This window comes from Artibeus jamaicensis, unplaced genomic scaffold (genome assembly GCF_021234435.1).
Source record: "Artibeus jamaicensis isolate MK-2021 breed Jamaican fruit bat unplaced genomic scaffold, CSHL_Jam_final contig_426, whole genome shotgun sequence".
Taxonomy (NCBI): domain Eukaryota; kingdom Metazoa; phylum Chordata; class Mammalia; order Chiroptera; family Phyllostomidae; genus Artibeus; species Artibeus jamaicensis.
Window position 1 is genome coordinate 5,397,179 of NW_026521826.1, and position 20,730 is coordinate 5,417,908.

The 20,730-nt window shown below is 37.5% G+C and overlaps 1 long non-coding RNA gene across 1 annotated transcript; it reads left to right on the forward strand.

Moving 5' to 3' along the window:
* The first annotated feature begins 8,312 nt into the window (after positions 1-8,312).
* Positions 8,313-19,648, forward strand: LOC119056693 (uncharacterized). The gene is made up of 3 exons (XR_005083928.2): positions 8,313-8,395; positions 10,643-10,773; positions 19,525-19,648. It is a non-coding gene; the product is annotated as an uncharacterized LOC119056693 (long non-coding RNA).
* The last annotated feature ends 1,082 nt before the right edge of the window (positions 19,649-20,730 follow it).

Below are 20,730 nucleotides of genomic sequence, written 5' to 3' on the forward strand. Positions count from 1 at the left end.
CTTGTAGGTAACTTTTAGATATCAGACTAGAACCCTTTTGCTGCTTATGTATGTCCAGTGCTGCTGTGTACCTGAAAAGTCCACACAGCATGGAAATGCCAAGGTGAGCTCCAGGAATGAACAGAGAATAGGGTGGGAGATATGAATGTTAAGAAGTTTTAAAAATTATAAGGAAAATGTTAATTTAAAAAATGCACAAGTTGAGAAAATAAAAAGGAAAACAAGGCTTAATGCCCATCATGGTTTACTGAATAATTCTGTGCGAGAAGATATAGAGCAACATCAGTTCATGGTTGCTGTGCTGGAGCTGGGAATACAGAGAAGATAGAAACTAACTTAGGGATTTGTTGAAAAATCGGGGAGACCTTAGAAAGGCTGGGTGTGGTTTTGTGAAAGCAGGTTCACTTTTACACATTGGAAGTTCTGGAAAAACACAATCAATTAATCATAATAGTAAAGGTAACAGTCATAAAAAGGTAACATTTTACAGTTAACATACTTATTCTGTATTTGTTAATATTATAAATTTAAAAATTCTAATTAGAGAAGTTGAATATATTATTATCTACATTTTCAACATCAGAAAGTGAAGCTCATGGCTGGTTGAGTGACTTATTCAAAGTCACAGTAAATGATGGTAAGCATTTCATGAAATATCTAAACCAAAGCAAGTAACTGCTCAGTAAATATTTGTGGGCTGAAATGAGTGAATGAAATTTTACACTGAAGTTTTTAAGATTCTCATTATTCAAGGGAACTTTGACATAGTTTCAGAAAACATTTTAGTTATTCCAAACTAATATGTCTTCATTTCTAAAGTAAACAAAAGTAACTAAAACAAAATGAAACAAAATAGGTCCTCTAATTTTGGAAAGTGGAGTAATTCAAAAGAATAAAACAAATATTAACTAATACATACTATATTGTACAACAGATCTCTACAATTTTTTCATCCTGAATGACTAAAACTTTATACCCGTTGAATGACAACTCCCCATTTCCACCACCACTCACTCTCCCACCTCCTGCAACCACCGTTCCACTTACTGCCTCTACTAGTTTGGTTACTCAGATACCTCGTATAAGTGGAGTTATGCAGCATTTGTTTTTCTGTAACTGATTTTTTCATCTAACATAATGTCCTCAAGTTTCATGTATGTTGTAGCATATGACAAGAGTTCCTTCTTTTTAAAGGCTGAATACTATTCTCTTTTCTTTATGTATTCATTCTTCAGTGGACACTTTGGTTACTTTCACCTCTTGGCTATTGTGGATAATGCTGCAGTGAACACGGGAGTGCAGATACCTCTTTGAGATCTCGTTTTCAATTTTTAGGTAAGTTACCAGAAGTGGGATTCTTCCCTCATATGATAGTCCCATTTTCAATGTTTTGAGGAAACACCATACTGTTTTCCATAGCAATTGTACCAGTTTACATTCTCATCAGAAGTACACAAAAGTTGCAGTTTTTTCACATCCTTGTCAACATTTGTTATGTTATGTTTTGGGTTTTTTGTTTTTTTTTTTTTCAAAATGGCCATCCAGCAGGCAGAAGGTGATATTTTATTGTGCTTTTGGTTTGTGTTTTCTTGATGATTAATGATGAACATATTTTCATATATGTTTTGGTCATTTTATATCTTTGGGAAACTGTCTATTCAAATTCTTTGCCCATTTTTAAAAAAATTCTGAATATCTTTTTAATTTTATTTTTAATATTCTATTGTTATTCTATTACAGTTGTCCCTATTTTTCCCTATTATCCCTCCTCCACCCAGCCCACCCCCCATTCCCACAGTCAGTCCCCACCTGGCTGTCCATGACCATGGGTCATTCATACAGGTTCCCTGACTGTCCTTTTTACATCATTATCCACTGCCCCGTGACCTTCTGACAACTGTCAGTCTGTTCCTTGTTTTCATGCCTATGGTTCTATTTTGCTTGCTTGTTTTGTTCATTAGGTTCCTCTTATAGGTGAGATCATATGATATTTGTCTTTCACCACCTGGCTTATTTCACTTAGCATAATATTATCCAGTTCTATCCATGCTATTGCAAAAGGTAGGAGTACCTTCTTTCTTTCTGCTGCCAAAATCTTTGCCCATTTTTTAATTGGGTGATTTGGGTGTTTTTGTTTGTTTTCTTTTAAGTTGTAGAAGTTCATTATATATTTTGGATATTAATCTTTTATCAGACATAATTGGCAAATATTTGCTCCCATTCTGTAGGTTGCTCCCTTTTTACTCTATTCATTGTTTCTTTTCCTGTACATAAGCCTGATGTAGTCCCACTTACTTATTTTTCCTATTGTTGCCTATGTTTTTGGTGTCAAATCTAAGAAATCACTGCCATAGTCAATGTTATGAAGATTTTTCTTTATGTTTTCTTCTAGAAGCTTTATATTTATAGCATTATTTTTAAATACTGGATGTCCAATTAACTATTGGGTGTATCTACCATGATGTATTCAACTAATACTCAGTTGCTAAACATATAAATTATTTCTAAGGTTTGGCTAATTTAAGTATTATTAGGATAAACTTCTTGGCATCTAAGTATCTATGCCATAATCTATGAATATTTCCTCAAGATGAATTCCTATAAATATATTGGTCAGTGAAAAGCATTAAAAATTTCCAAGTCTTTACATATTTTTGTATTTGTACCACATTATGTCACTTTAGCAGTGTTAAAATATGAACTATTAGGAGGAATGGCAAAGAAAAATAGAATGGACCCCAAATTCCATAGTCTATCCTATATACACCCCACTTAAGATCCAAATAATCCTGCTGAGGAAGAACTGGGAGAGTTACAAAAGGACCACAAGGAGTTTCACAGAATGCCTAGGGGTGAGTGATATAAAACATGAAAGGTAATATACCCAATCAATCAGGTACTCTTGTAGAAGAATGGAATAATATAAAGTGTCAGAATGAGCGGAGTTTGGTGAAAAATGTGAAAGGCAAAAATAACCACAGAAAAGTTTACAAGTCTATTCCATGTGGGGAGGAGAGCCATTTGTTGGCAGCTGTCATGAAATACAAATACAGAGAAAAAGCAAAAAGTACTCATGTATACTCTCTCTCCCCTCCCCCCAATTATAATAATTGATCTATAAATGGAACAGAGTGAAGATACTGCAGGAGGGCATCTGGCTATTTCAGATGAGTTTTAGTCTTTAAGCTCAGCTGTTCTTTCCCAGGATAGTAGAAAAACTTTTGGACGAGTGTAAATAAATACTGTTGACAGTCTTTTAAGAAATAATCTAGACAGTAGAAGCACTGGAAATGTTGATAAGGATATATTTGGAGTAAATATTCAAAAAAAGATGTTGGGAGATTGGAAATCATGATACTATAGACTTGTTACCTTGTAATTGCTCTGGGGGAAAAGGCAGATCATTAAAAGGATGATTCTGAGGCATTCTTTAGTGGAATAAATGATTTCAAAGATCATGAGAAATGGGTCAGGCTAAAGGGGCCGCCATCTCCCTATTTGGTACCTCAGTGTGTATCAGATACAGTTTCACTTCTAAGCTAACAGTATTTCAGATCTATGCCTGAGCAGGAAGAATAAATTAGAAAAATGTTTCCCTTTCTTTTGACAGAAGTAGTGCTCATCAGAAGCACCAGTTGGATTTCAGCACATACTTATTCTCTTGGACAGATGCACTTTTTTAGAGTGAGACACAGTCATGTTAAACTAGAATGGTGTAGTATCTACAATTAATGCCTTTGGAGCAAACAGGCTTGGACTGATTCCTTATCTACCCATTACCAGCTTTGTGATTTCCCTAAGGTATTTTCTCTTTTGTAAAATTGATGTAATTATGTTGTCATCCTTGCCTTTCTTAATTTGAAAAAAAAAGAGCTAGAACACTAGGGTAAAAGCTCCAATAAAAAACATTTTGATTCAGGAATCCAAGGTGGTAGAGAAGTAGGTAGAAGCTACGCTAACCTCCTCCCAGGACCAAACTGGAATTACAAGTAAATTATAGAAAAATCATCCTGAATAACCAACCAAATGCTGGCTGGAGTGAAGCCTTATAACCAACAACTTATGGAAGAAACCACATTACCACATCAAGACTGATAGGAAGTACAGAGGCAAGACAAGGCTGGCTGGGCTCCATAGATGGCAGCTGAGGTTCTGGAGGAGGGATATTTCAGTGGCCATGGGGGTTTCCCCAGAGAAGTGTGGGTCTAAACCCCAAGCTTGATTTCCCAACTTAGAACACCAGAACCAGGAAAGGAACCCAAATAATGTCTAGCTGTGAAAAGCAGTGGAGTTTCTGTCCGCCAGGGAAAGACAACTAGAAACACAGAAAGTCTCTTAAAGGGACAATGCACAAAATTTTGTTTGCAGCCATTTACCCTGGATTCCAGAAGAGTGAGGCATAGCATACCAGAGCCGCATGAGGAGAGAGACTAGGATCGGAATGTCTCAGGAGGGAGCTAAAGGTTCCAATCACAAAAAGAACATTGAAAAGTACACAAAGACAAGGATGCTAAAAAAACATGAAATTAAACAATGAATGGATCAATAATGAGATTAAGCAACAAATCTCAAGACACTTTGAAATAAATAAGAATGGGAACACAACAGCCCTAAATCTGTGGGACACTGGGAAAGCAATCCTATGATGGAAATTCACAGCATTATAGGCCTATCTCAAAATAATAAAAAGCTAAAATAAACAATAACTTCACACTTAAAGGAACTTAAAACAGCAACAACAAAGCCCAAATAAGTAAAGGGAAGGAAATAATAAGATCAGAGCAAAAAAAGGCAAAATACAATCTAAAAAAATAATACAGAGGATCAATAAATCTAAGAGCTGATTCTTTGAAAAGATAAACAAGACTGACAAAGCTTTAACCAGACTCACCAAGAAAAAAAGAGGGAGGACACAAATAAATAAAATCAGAGATGAAAAAGGAGAAATAACAACTGACACCAAAGAAATATAAAGGATTGTAAGAAAATAATACAAAAAAACTATATGCCAACAAATTGGACAGCCTGGATGAAATGGATAAATTCCTAGAAACATACAGTGATCCAAAACTAAATCAGGGAGAATCAAAGAATCTGAATAGACAGATTACACATAGTAAAATTGAAGCAGTAATAAAAAAAACTCCCAACAAACAAAAGCTCTGGGCTGGATGGCTTCACAGGTGAATTTTACCAAACATTCCAAGAACTAACACCTCTTTTTCTCAAACTATTCCAAAAAATACAAGAGGATGAAGGACTCCCCAGGCTTATTTTATGAGGCTAGCATTATCCTAATACAAAAAAATAGATAAAAACTATACAAAGAAAGAAAATATAAGCCAATATCCCTGATGAACGTAGATGCTAAAATCTTCAACAACCCACCAGCAAACTGAAAGCAGCAATACATCAAAAAATTATAGACCATTTTCAAGTGGGATATATCTCAGGAATGCAAGGTTGGTGTCAATATTCACAATCTATAAATGTTATACATCACAAAAACAAAATGAAGGTCAAAAGTGACATAATAACAATCAATAGATGCAGAAAAAGCATTTGATAAAATCTAACACCTATTTATAATAGAAAACTTTCAGCAAAGTGAAAATGGAGGGAACATATCTAAACATGATTAAGGCCTTATATTGACAAACTCACTGCCAGCATCATCCTCAATGGGCAAAAACTACAAGCATTCCCTTTAAGATCAGGAGAAAACAGGGATGACCACTTTCACCTCTCTTACTCAGCATGGTCCTAGAAATCCTGGACATGAAGTCAGACAAGAAGAAGGAATAAAAGGCATCCAAATTGGAAAGGAAAAACCAAAACTGTCATTATTTGCAGATGACATGATACTATACATAGAAAATCCCAAAGATTCCACCAAGAAACTACTAGAACTGATAAATGAATTTAGCAAAGTAGCAGGCTACAAAGTTAATATCCAGAAATCAGTTGTATTTTTATATTCCAATAATAAACTATCAAGAAGGGAAGCTAAGAAAACAATCCCATTCACAATTGCTTCAGAAAGAATAATATACCTAGGAATAAATCGAACCAAGGCTGTAAAAGACCCATAGTCAGAAAATTATAAGACAGTGAAGAAAGAAACTGAAGAAGATACAAATAAGTGGAAGCACATACCATGTTTATGGAGTAGAAGTATTAATATCATTAAAATACCCACACTACCCAAAGCAATCTACAGATTTAATGCAGTTCCTCTCAAAATACCAATGTCTTATTTTACAGAACTAGAACAAACATTTCAAAATTTATTTGGATCCACAAAAGACCCTTCTTAGTAAGAGTGATCCTGAAAAGAAGAACAAAGTTGGAGGAATCAGCTACCTATTATCAAACTATATTATAAGACCATAGTAATCAAAACAGAATGGTACTGGCATAAAAACACATATAAATCATTGGAACAGAATAGAGAGCCCAGAAATAAACCCACACTTTTATAGTCAATTAATATTTGACAGAGGAAGCAAGCACATACAATGGGCTAAAGAGAATTTATTCAATAAATGGTGTTGGGAAAATTGGACAGATGTATGAAGTAAAATAAAACTAGATCATTGCTTACACCACAGACAAGAATAAATTTAAAATAGATTAAATACTTAAATATTAGACCCCAAACCATAAAAACCCTAGTAGAATACATAGGAGTAAAATCTTAGACATTGTAGAAATATTTTATCTGATATATCTCCTCAGGCAAGGGAAACACAAGAAAAAAATAAACAAATGGGACTACATCAAACTAAAAAGTTTTTGCACAGAAAATGAAACCATCAACAAAATAATAACACAACACACTGAATGGGAAAACATATTCACTGATACATCTGATAAGGGGTTAATATCCAAAATGTCAAAAGAACTTATAAAGCTCAAAACCAATAAAACAAACAACCCAATTAAAAAATGGGCAGCCCTGGCTGGTGTAGCTCAGTGGACTTAGCATGTGCCTGCAAACCACACAACTGCAGTTCAATTCCCAGTCAGGGCACATGCCTGGGTTGTAGGCCAGTTCCCAGCAGGGAACGCACAACCATACATTGACATTTCTCTCCCTCTCTCCTTCCCTTCCCCTCTGAAGATAAACAAATAAAATCTTAAAAAAAAAATGGGCAAAAGACCTGAATAGGCACTTCTCCAAAGATGACATAGAAATGACCAGTAGACATATGAAAAGATGCTCAATGTCATTAATTATCAGAGATGCAAATTAAAACCACAATGAGATATCACCTCATACTCATCAGAATGGCTATTGTCAATACATGAACAAACAACCAGTACTGGTAAGGATTTGGAAAATGAGGAAATGTTTTGCATCATTAGTGGGAATGCAGATTGGTACAGCCACTGTGGAAAGCAGTATGGAAATACCTCAAAAAGTTAAAAATGGAACTGCCTTATTTCCCAGTGATTCCTCTTCTGGGAATTTATCAGAAGAATCCCAGAACACTAATTTGAAAGAATATAAGCATCCCTATGTTTATCATAGGTTACTTACAATAGCCAGGATTTGGAAGCAGCCCAAGTGTCCATTAGCAGATGAGTGGATAAAGCAATTATGGTACATTTACACAATGGAATACTACTTGGCTGTAAAAAAAGAAAATTTTACCTTTTGCAACAGTGTGGATGTACCTGGAGAATGTTATGCTAAGTGAAATAAGCCCAACAGAGAAAGACAAATATACATGTATTTCATTAACATGTGGGATCTAATGAACAAACTGAACTAACAAGCAAAATAGAGACAGACTCTTAAATAGAGAGCAGGCTGGCAGCTCTGGGTGGAGTTTAAGGGGTGGAAGGACTGAGCAAAAAATTAAAAGCAATAGTGGACATTGACAACAGTGTAGTGATTGTGGGGGTAAGAACGGAGAGGGTGGATAGAGGTAGAAAAAATAAATTAAAAATAATAAGAAAGAAAGAACATTTTGTTTCAATCCAAAGGATACTTTCTTTGAAATAATCACCTGATAAAAACAGAATGGGCATCCCCATGTAGCGGGTCTTAGTCAAAGGTGTGTTGAACAGACCTGTTCTTGTCTGATGTCTTGTTTGCAGGATGTCTTCTCTCTTATGTGTGTCTTTTCACAGACCTGATTCACCGAATTCAAGAAAAGATCACATGCACTTGCAAAAGCTGTGAACATGTGGTGCTGGTGTGAGCAGTCGATGAATTGTGCTTTTTTTACAGGAGGATCCCCAGGAAGAAGTAGAATGCTAAAAACAATCCAACAGCTGACTAGGAAATCTGCTGTCCTGGGTTACATTTTGCCACAAACACTAAAGTCCAATGGAATTGCTTAATGACTGCAATGATAAAAGTTCCTTTCCAACCACCAGAGGGAAGGTGAAGTGATTTAAAAAGTGATATCAGCTAAATACGTTGATCGTCTTATATAAAATGACCCTATGAGTACCACGTTTTATTCTTTTTCTAAAGGGAATCAACTTAAATTTGCTATTTCTCAGATGAGTTTAGATCCTGGATTTTACCAACATATATAATTAAAGGTCTTGATTGATAATGTTGACACAACAATTCTCTGTAGTCTAATTTTCTACAGCTTAGACTAAGAATTTGGGGTAGAGATGATGTTTTACTAAGAAGTGTAAATCTTGGAGATTTTCATTATGCAGAAAACAAAAGATTAGTGAGTAAAATATGAAGACATTTCCCCATTAAGAATGTCTATTTGTTTGAAGTTTTAATATAGTAAAATATTTCAGATACCTTGCTTACTGTAAGTAACAAATATTTAAAAGAGAAATAGATTTGAAATCTAAATCTAGAAACAACTTGTTCTTGAGCAATATTCTAGGCATAAATTACTTGTAAAAAGGAACTGCATCTGGAAAAGTAGGTAAATAATTTACTAGTTCAGTACAGAATCTTGCTATTATAGGAACTTGGATGAATTTTTTTATGAAACAGACCAAAAACATTTAACAAGTGGATTACTATTCCCTGACATATCTGTATAATAATTTTGCACATCAATTTTCCTTAAAGTGTATAAAACTAACAATAATAAGCTATATTCTTAAGACCTAAAAACTCTTTAACATGCTTTATGTTATTTATTCTGTGCAGCAGAGAGTTTGGGGAAGTAGGCCCCTTGTGTAGAATGAAATGTGTGCACAGTTATGAAATCATGAACGTGCAAACTTGGCGAGGTGTCTGGGTCCCACTTTCCTTATCTTCACCAGTGAGGGAGTGGGATCAGATTGGGTGTTAATGCTAACATCTGTGGCTTTTAATAAGATTTAAAAATTTTTGGAATACTTTCAAATTTATAAAAAAAATTCAGAGATAGTACAGAGAGCTCCCATATACCCTTTGCCCAGTTTTCTCTATTGTTAACGTCTTACATTAGTGTGGTATATTTGCCACAACTAAAGAACCAACATTGGCACATTGTTATTAACTGTCTGCCGCGCTTTATTTGGATTTCACCAGTTTTCCTCAATGGGATTCTTCTGTGCCAGGATTCGATCCAGGATACCATGTTGCATTGAGTTATCATGTCTCCTTAGTCTCTTCTGGTCAGTCACCAGGTCTCAGACTTCTCTTGTTCCCAGTGACCTTGAGAGTTTGAAGCAGTATTGGTGAAGTGTTTTGTAGAATGTCCCTTAGTTTCGATTTGTTTGATATTTTCTCTATGATTAGACTGGGGATATAGATAACCATTCTCATTACATCATATCAAGGTACATGCTATTAAAATAACTTATCACTGATGATATTGACTTCACCTACCTGCCAAGGTAGGGTTTGCCAGCTTGATTCCCTGTAAATTTCCTTTTTTCATTTTTCAATACTCTACTCCTTTTCCAGGAAGCAAGTCACCTAGAACAGTCCACCTTTTATACGGAGGAGCAGCCCCATTAATAATTTGGAATTCTTCTGTATGGAGGATTTTTTTCTTGTGTCCCTTTATATGTTTGGTAATATATTTTTATCAGTGTAGACTCATGGATTTTGTTATACTTTGGGTTATAATCTAATGCTACTTCATTTATCTTGTTGCTCAAATTGGCTTCCTTTTGCTTTTTGAGCAGTTATTACTTTCTAAACTATAAGATGCATTTTTAAAAAAGTTTATTAGGACTTTATTTTCTTAGAGCAGTTTTAGGTTTACTGCAACAATGAAAGGAAGGTACAGGAATTTAAATTGCTGCCCCCCAATACCTCCCCCATTATCAACATCCCCAAACAGAGGTACATTCATAATGATAATGAACCTACACTGACAAATCATCATCATCCAAAGTCCACAGTTTACGTCAGGGTTCACTTTCATGTTCAGACAAGTACATAATGACATGTATCTACCATTGTAGTATCATACCGAGTTCTCCTTCCCTAAAAATCCTCTGTGCTCCAGCTATTCATTTCTTCCCTCTAACCCCTGGCAGCCACTGATCTTGTTATGGTCTTCATGGTTTTGTCTTTTCTGGAATGTCATAGAGTTGGAATCTTACAATATGCAGCTATAATAGAAAAACTCAGCTTTTTCTTTCTCATGTGCGAAAAACCTAGTTGATCCCTACTATGTGTTTCTTCCTGGTGTGTCTTCTTTACTACTTCACACAGATCACTTCATTTTTGACACTGCTGGCCACCGAAGGTGTGAAGGTTTCCCCCCACAACAACGAGCAAATCTCTGACAGCACCTGGGTGTCCTATAACCTAATTCTACTGGGAGATTGCATCAGATCTCACAGGTAAGGGTTCAGTCCCACAAGAATGCCCCGTCCCCCACCTCGGACACCAGTTGCAAGCTCTGGTTAGCATCTGTGCTTCTGACCAATGGGTGTAGATAGAAAGTTCCAATAAACTCCTCCTCAGGTTTGATTAATTTGCTGTCATGTCTCACAAAATGTTACTTGTGCTTAACTGTCTACTAAAGTATATGATAAAAGATACAGTTAAACATCTAGAAAAAGAGACACGTAGGGTGAGGTTTGAAGGGTCCTGAGCCCAGGAACTTCTGTCCCCATGGAGCTGGGATGTGTCACTCTCCAAGAAATAGATGTGTTTGCCAGCTGAAAGCTCTCAGAATCCCATCCTTTTGGGATTTTATGGAGGCCTCCTTATGTGGACATAATCAGTTACAAACTGCATTTCTAGCCCTTCTCCCCTCTCTGGAGGATGTTTTCATCCCCTTAGGGGTAAGGATGAAAATTTCAAGCTTCTAACCATGTCATGGTCTTTCTGGTGACTAGCTTCCATCCAGGAGCCCATCCCTAGTTGCCTTATTAAAACAAAAGATGTTCCTAGTGCTTTGATCACTAAGGAAATTATGAAAATATTAGGAGCTCTTTTACAGAAACTGGGAGCAGAAACAAATATATATATATATTTTTCTATTATCTCATAAACACTTTCTAGATTGGTTTCTTTCACTTACTAATATACATTTGAGGTTATTTCTTGTCTTTTCATAGCTCATTTTTTAAAAGCACTGAATAATATTTTGTTCTTTGATGTACCACAGTTTATCCATTCATCCACTGAAGGATATCTTGGTTGTTTCTGAGTTTTGGTAATTATGAATAAAGCTGCTATGTGTGGACATAAGTTTTTAACTCCTTTGGGTAAATAGCAGGGAGTAAGATTTCTGGAACATATGGTAAGAGTGCATTTAGTTTTGCAAGACACCACCAAACTGTCTTCCCAAGTGGCTGTACCATTTCACATTCACCAGCAATGAATGAGATTTCATGTTGTTCCACATCCTCATCAGCATTTGATATTGTCGATGTTCTAGATTTTGGCCTTTCTAAGGATGTGTCAAATCTCACTGTTGTTTTACATCTTTTTAAAAGTATTTCTTGCCCACAATCACATAGCAAGTCTATAAATATTGCTGAATCATAGTATACACCCCAAATAGTTGGCATTTCCAGGCCTGTTCCTAGCTCCATCTAAATGCCATTAGAGTATAAATAACTGGAAGGAGAGAGCTCTTTTTTTATCTGAAGTGCTTGTGCAAGTCTGACCACAGTATACATCAGAGACTCTTTAGCCCTGCAGATTGAGAGAGAGAGCTGCTGAAACCATGGTCTAGGGTCTCCTGCCATCCTGGAAGTGTTTTTGCTTAATTCAAAACTTCCTCTCTATACTTGCTCAGTGGATCTGAAGATATATGCTATTGGTCATTGGTTTAAATGACGAAGAAAACAAAGATAGTTAAACCCAATGCAGATAACCCATCAATGCTCTGGCTGGGAGGGCAGGGGCAAAAGGGGAGAAGACCTAAAATATATGCCACATGGAACTGGTACAGTAGAACCAGTAGAGCCATCTTGGTATGTATATTAAAGATACTTTTTGATAAGTTGCCATCAGAATCTTGTAAACATACTTAAGTTGATTTTTAAGATAATGTCTTAGGTCGGGTTGCCATAACAACAAAGCATAGACTGGGCTGCCTAAAAGACAGAAATTTCTCATACTTCTTGAGGCTGAAAGTCCAAGATCGAAGTGCTGGCCAGTTTGGTTCCTGGTGAAAACCTGCTTCCTTGCGTGCCAAAGCGTCCCTCCTTGCTGTGTCCTCACACAGTAGAGAGAGTGCTCTGGTCTCTTCCTCATCCGATAAGAACATTTATCCCATTGTGGGAGCACCACTTCTGTAATTTCACTGAACCTCATTACCCCCTGAAACCACACCTCTAAATACCATCACGTCAGAGGTTATGGCTTCAACCTATGAATTCAGGGGGATGCAAACATGCAGTGCATGCAGCAGGGTAGATTGGGACAGCAGGAAACACACCTTCCTGATGAGACAATGTAAAGAGATGACTGGTGGCATACTGTAAGCCACCAGTTACCTAGAGGTTACCAAACTCTAGGTGCTCTGAGTTGTATTTTCTTACAAATTTATGATTCTGTAAGTCAGAACTAGGACATGACCATGTGCATTCCTGTCAAGTTCGCGGGTGATGCTGATGCTGCTGGTCTGTGGACCACGCTTTGAGAACTGCTGCTGTAAATCCATGAATGAGTCAGAAGCACAGTTAAAAGTTTGACCCCATCTTCCTGATCTGTGTCACCGAAACACTCAACTTGAAAATTCAACCACGGAAATTCATCATCAACTTTCCTTCTGACAATCAGATGGTGGTGAATATGATTTGGAAATGATTTAAATTGAAAGGAGGGAACACCAAGGGGATTTTTATAACCTCCAATTCCCCAAGTTATGTAATTTCTACTTAAAGATGTTTGACATGTACATATAATTAAAAAAAACAAAGATACCATGGTTTGGAATGTCAGTAAACTTCGACAAGACCTACTTGAGTTACTGTTTGCTCCACATGGCCGTCACCTCTCAACATCACAGTGTTCTACACGTGACATCAGAGCTCAGGAGAGGTGACTGGACAGACGTTTCTGGCCAGGGCATCCTAGTGTTCAGTTCACTCTTGTTGTGGACCACTCTGCCTGGTTCTAGGAATTGTAACTCTCTACCCGCTGTGGCTTAGCGACGAGTGAGTGACTACCTCTGGAATTCGAGCTGCAGGAGACAAAGCTTGTCTCTGGTAGCAAATGCTGCCTCAGTTTCCTCCCTGTCCCCAAAGTATGGTTGGACCGGTAAGACCCCTCAGAGGAGGGGCAACCTAGGCCAGACAAGATCACTTGGGAGGCCTTCATGGAAGGACTTGGGGGCTGCAACAAAGAGGGAGCAATGGGCTCTCGTCCCAACTTTGATAAAGTCTGAGTCCCCACATACTCTGGGAGAAGTGCTTCCTGGCTCTAATCCCCTTAAGCCTGAATGCCTGTTGGGGAGGGGTGCAGCTCCTTGTCTTGCTAGAGAGTGTCCTGGGGAAAAATCTGGCATCACAAAGACTTCCTGATAAACCTATGAAATCTGCTCTACTAAAAGTGCTTTCATTCATATGTTAAGGGTTCGAGCAGGAAACCCTAAAACTCTGTTCCTGACAGACTCTGACTCAAACTAAGCCCTCAGATTTCTTTGAAATGGTATCTACTGTTTGATCCTTGCTGCCCTGTATTCCTGTGTATTACAACCCAATAAAAGCCCCTGGAGGAAGGGTCTCAAGGCCTTTTTCCTCTGGGAAACTGGCCCCCTCTCCTCCTCAAGCAGATCACATCATGTCTCTGTCATGTTTACTCTCATCTGTGGCACACAGGGGGACTTGTGAGGAAAGTTGCCCCCCCACACACACTCTTTGTTCAACATTTGTTTATGGAATATCTGTTTCAAGCCAGGCTCTGTGCTGCGTACTGGAAATAAAGCCATGAAGAAAACCAAGTTGAATGTTTTAATTAGAGGAAACACAGGGAAGTGTGAGTCGAGTCAGGAAGATGGGGTTTTATTCCCACCATCACTGAATAACTAGCACCTAAGGTTCCTTTTGGCTTCTCTTTCACTGGCAACAAAATAACATTATCACAGTCACCCAGGCTACCCATCAACACATTTCAATTATTGCAAGCATGAGGCAAGACTTATCAATAGAGTGGAAAGCCTTATAATGCACATTTCTGTCGTTACCCAAAAAATAAGAACTAAAATGATGTATGTCCTAACAGAACCAACCATTCTATTGCCATTTTCCTATCTAAAATGTTTTGTTTTTCCTGAGTCTACCATAATTGGAAAAGTAAACTACAAAAGCCTAGAGCAATCTATTAACTCTGGAGCCCTGAATCCAAAAATGTCCTTTATACCAAAGAGAAGAGTTGTAATTCAGTAAACTGATGACATTTGCCTTATAAGCCCAAGACTTTAATTACCATCATTTATAAAGCCTACAGAACAACTGAAAACACTTGTTTTTAGTAGGTTACTTATACCAAGCATGAATCATGTGTTATTATTACTTGTGTTATTTATAGAATTTAATACTTTTAGTGGCTTTGTATATTGCACAAATGCATTCTTCACACAGAATTCCTATAAGAAATATATTTGCTCCTCAGTAGAAACAGCACTGCATTCTTCTCCATCTAATCAATTCAAATCAAAGTTTAATTGTTATTGATGGTAGAACTGGGGGATGTTCATAGGTACTTAACTTCTTTGTCTGAGTAATCCTGAGGTTTATGCTCTAAGGATTAAATTAAATGGTGCATGTGAAAGCTCTTTGTCAACAGTGAAGAATGGTATAAATATCAACATTATATACACCCTTTATTTAAAACTAGATATTCAATGAATAGAAACTAATTGCCTCAGAAGGAAATATTTTTTTCTGATGTTCCAACTCAATAGCCTGTTTGGTTGTTATTGTTTTATCTTAATGTGTACCTGTGAAAGATACGCATAAATATAAAATAGTCACATCCTTTCTCATATCTGGGCAGTTGGAGTCAAGGAAACTCGGGTGAAATTTTATCCTCATCCAAGGACATTTTTTCATTGCTTTTTTGAGAGAGAGAAAGGGGGAGAGAGAAACATCCGTGCAACAGAGAAGCATTTATTGGTTGCTTCCCATACATGCGCGGACCAGGAACATACATGTCCAGACTGGATATCAAACCCACAACTGAAGTATGTGCCCTGACTGGGACTCAAACCCTCAAACTTTAGGTTATGGGACAATGCTCCAACCAACTTAGCCACACTGGTCAAAGCTCAGATGAAAGTTTTTATTGTTTGCTTTTGACTTGGTGTTCTTTTTTAATTCTTTTTATTTATTTATTTAAAAATTTTATTTAGTTATTTTTTCAAGTACATTTTTTTGTCTATTTCTCCCATCCCAGCCCCCCCCCACCCCGTCTCCCCACCTCCCTCCCATTCCCCCCCCCTCAGTCCTCATCCCTGTGTCTTTCATACTTGCTCCTCAAAATCCCTCCCCATTTTTCCCCTTAAATTCCCTTCCCTCTCCCCTCTGGTCGCTGCCCACTTGTTCTCTATTTCAGTGTCTTTGTTTTTATTCTGTTTGCTTGTTTGTTTTATTGTTTAACTTCCTGTTAAAGGTGAGATCATATGGTATTTGTCTTTCAACACCTGGCCTATTTCACTCAGCATAATGCTTTCCAGTTCCATCCATGTTGTTGCAAAGGGTAGTAGCTCCTTCTTTCTCTCTGCTGCATAGAATTCCATTGTGTATATGTACCACAATTTTTTGATCCATTCATTTACTGATGGGCACCTAGGTTGCTTCCAACTCTTGGCTATTGTAAATTGTGTTGCTATGAACATTGTGGTGCATAGGTTCTTTGAAATTGATGTTTTATGATACTTGGGATATAATCCTAGCAGTGGAATTGCTGGGTCAAAAGGCAGGTTGATTTTTATTTTTCTGAGAAAACTCCATACTGTTTTCCATAATGGTTGTACCAGTCTGCAATCCCACCAACAGTGAACTAAGGACCCCTTTTCTCCACAACCTCTCCAACATTTGTTGTTGGTTGCTTTGTTTACGATAGCCATCCTGACCCATGTAAAATGGTATCTCATTGTGGTTTTAATTTGCATCTCTCTGATAGCTAGCGATATTGAGCATCTCTTCATGTGTCTCTGGATATTCTGTATGTCCTCCTTGGAGAAGTGTCTGTTCAAGTCCTTTTCCCATTTTTAATTGGGTTGGTTGTCTTCTTAGAGTGGAGTCATGTAATTCTTAAACATTACAAAAATAATAAAAACTTTCTGTAGAGAGTAAAACAAAACGGGTTTACAAAGAAATGGCTGGTTAATGCTTCTCCCTTCTTGAATTTAGAATAGTGTTAACTGTTTCCTCAGTGTACTTTCATGTATTTCTCTGAGCTCATGTGGACATTTAGGTTCTCCTCTCTTTCCTCGTTCCTTCCCTCCCTCCCTTGTTCATTTCATCTTTCCTTACTCCTTCCTCCTCTCTTCTCTCCCTCTCTCCATTTCTTTTTATCCTTCATTTTCTTCACTTTCAAAAGATTACATATACACTACTCACTGGGGTACTTGCTTATATTTTAACTTAAATATATAAATGCATCTTTTTCATGTTATATATTGAAACACAATGTCATTTATCCAACCTCTAATCTATTCATAAATATTTGTGCTTGCTTTCTTTTCTTAATTTTTCCTCTTTCTCTTTTTTAATTCTTTTTTGGGGGGAGGGGAAAGGGCTTATTACAATTCTGTTGTAAATTCCCTTGTTTGTATATGTAGCTATATAATCTAGGTCCCCCCAAATGAGATTATAATTTTATTCTATTTTTTGATTTTTAAAAATATATTTTATTGATTATACTACTACAGTTGTCCCTTTTTTTCTCCCCTTTATTCCACTCTGCCCTGTACCCCCACCCCCATCATTCCATCACCTTAGTTCATGTCCATGGGGCATACATATAAGTTCTTTGGCTTCTCCATTTCCTATACTGATCTTAACCTCCCTCTGTTTATTTTGTACCTACCATTTATGTTTCTTATCCCCTGTACCTTTTCCCTCATTCACCCCTTCCCCCCTCCCTGCTAATAACCCTCTATATGATCTCCATTTCTGTGATTCTGTTCATGTTCTGGTTGTTTGCTTAGTTCATTTTTGTTTTTGTAGGTTTGATTGTTGATAGTTGTGTGTTTGTTGTCACTTTACTGTTCATTGTTCATATTTTTGATCTTCTTTTTCTTCAATAAGTCCTTAAACATTTTGTATAGTAAGGGCTTGATGATGATGAATTCCTTTAATTTGACCTCATCTGGGCAGCATTTTATCTGCCCTTCCATTCTAAATGAAGGCTTTGCTGGATAGAGTAATCTTGGATGTAGGGCCTTGCCTTTCATGACTTGGAATACTTCTTTCCAGCCCCTTCTTGCCTGTAGGGTTTCTTTTGAGAAATCAGCTGACAGTCTGATGGGAACTCCTTTGTAGGTAGCTGTGTCCTTTTCTCTTGATGCTTTTAAGATTCTCTCCATATCTTTAATCTTGGGTAATGTAATTCTGATGTGCTTTGGTGTGTGCTTCCTTGGGTCCAACTGCTTTGGGACTGTCTGAGCTTCCTGGACTTCTTTGAAGTCTATTTCCTTGGCCATATTGAGGAAGTTCTCATTCATTACTTTTTCAAATAAGTTTTCAATGTCTTGCTCTTCCTCTTGTCCTTCTGGTACCCCTACAATTCAGATGTTGGAATGTTCAAAGTTGTACCAGAGGTTCCTGAGCCTCTCCTCATTTTTTAGAATTCTTGTTTCTTCATTCTTTTCTGGTCGAATGTTTCTTTCTTCTCCAAACTGTTGATTTGAGTCCCAGTTTTCTTCCCTTCACTGTTGGTTCCCTGTACATTTTTCTTTATTTCACTTTTCATAGCCTTCACTTTTCCTCCATTTTGCAACCATATCCAGTGATTTCTGTGATTATCCTGATTTCCAGTGTTTTGAACTTTGCATCTCATAGGTTGGCTATCTCTTTATCACTTAGTTTTATTTTTTTCTGGAGCTTTGATCTGTTTTTTCATTTGGGCCCTGTTTTTTTTCTTCACACACCTGTTATGTAGTAAGGGGCAGAGCCTTAGGTATTTGCCAAAGCAGGGCAACAATGTTACTGAGCTGTAGGCTTTTTGTGGAGGAGGGGTCCGAGAGGGAACAATGCCGCTTGCTCAGCTCTGGGCTTGCTTTTAGTCACGTCCCTTGCTACCCACAATCAAATTGGGCCCTTCTGGTGCTCATTCCCATCTGGGTGGGTCTCTCCAATGAACTCTCCTGTGAGGTTGGGAGTTTCTCCTGTGACCTCAACCCCCACGGGTTTTTTCAGTCAGAGGTTTTGAGTCTTTATTTTTTTCACACTGGAACCCTGGGTTGTGCAGTCTGTCTCACTCCCCAGTTGTTCCTCCCAGTTTATCCACACGGGAATGTGAGACCATCCAGTCTGCCAGCCACCACCTCACCCTCATGGTCCTCCAGCTGCTGCTTTGCCTCAAGTCCTCCCCTTCTACCAGTCTGGATGAATGTTTCTTCTTTCATTCCTTGGTGGTCGGACTCCCATATAGTTCCATTTACTGGCAGTTCTGGTTATTTTTTGTTTTTAAATTTGTTGTTGTCCTTTTTTGGTTTTGTGAGGAGGTAAAGCATCTCTACCTATGCCTCCATCTTGGCAGGAAGTCTAATTATTATTTTTTAAACAGGGAAATACCTTTAGAATTTTGGTAGGAGGGGGCAGAGCTACCATCTTCATATTAAACTATCTCTAGACTGGAGAAATGGTGCATTCTATGTTAATACACATAGTAATATGGCAGCTATTATCTGAACAACAAAATATTGACTGTATGGTATAAGATCCTTCAAAGATTTTGCTATGGTGTTATCATTATAACTTGCTTCTTGAAACCTAACATATTTTATTTGGTGTAAATGTGAGATGGTCAGGGATAAAACCAATTTAGCAGTAACTGCAATTATTAATAACTATTATTTTTTGTTCATGATAATCACTCTATGTTATTATTCAAATCTAATATTGTACAGATTTTAGTGCTGTTCATATTATGTTGAGATTAAAAGTGGATCTCTTAAATTCCAGGCGGTGAGGTGCCTCGCCTTCTGAGTTGTCACTGATCTCTGACAGCCACTTCCATTATGGAGAAAAGCAAGCCTGGAGTCAGAAGTTACCCACTTAATTAAGATATGGAAAACTCTGCGTTATTTACAAAATGTGTTTAAAGTAAGTGTTTATTCCCTCTCAACTGTATGCATTCTGTGGAATTTTTAGATTTAGATTATGAATTAGGGTTTGTAAATCAAATTCTGTACTGAAAGTACTAGTTATGGGAAAGTACACTCAGAGTATTTTTGTAAAGGTAGCTCCTGAAACACAGATGCCCATTTATAAATGTTTTAAAAATTTGGAGTGATTTTAAAGTCACGTTCTTTTAGAGGATTTACAAACACAGGTGGACATTTAAACCTGCTTAAACTGGAAGCCATGACCCTGTTATGAGGAGAGTGTGTTGCTTCCTTGCAAAGACACTTCCCTTTTCCTGTGAGCTGGGGAAGCAGACTAGTAACCTCACGGCTGGCCTTCCCCCTAGCTCCTGAACAAGGGCTTTCTGGCCCGCTGGTTCCTTTCAATGTATGCTCAGAGCAGATGAACTATGAACTAGGCTGTCCTAACTCAGTTGCTGGCAAGACAAAGGAGCAGAGGTCTCATGCAGGCCAACACACTCAGAGCACACCGAGGCAGGGACTGTCCCTTTGGTCCAGAAACACTTCTGCTCTGGTTCTTATCACAATTGCAAATGGCTCGGTTTGTGCAGTTGAGTTGGTTTAATGATGGGGTGAAATCCTGGAGTTCAAACAGTGTGCAGATAAAATTTGTATTTTCATGGGATTATAGTCCTTTCGACAGGCCCCACATGATGGGATTTGGTAATTGTTAGTATTGTCAAAATGGCACTTCTTTTTTCTTTACCATTATGACTGCATCTATGTAATTTGTCATACTGGCTATCAAACAGAGCATCAGAGAAAGTGGAAAAATCAACAAAAGCATATTCACACTCTTTGTATCCACATCTCTATCACCCATTATTAAGTCAATTATTAAGACTCAGTTTAGAGTAGGTTTCTCGGGATGGAATAGCTCTTTTATTAACCAGTAACTCTAGTCAGGGGCTTTTTTAACTCTTTCCTGGTTAAACATTCTTAGCTTTCTTAAGGGAGACTATATATACCAATGGAATGAAATATCATAAAATAGACTAACATAGGCAAAAATAAAGTGAGTGAT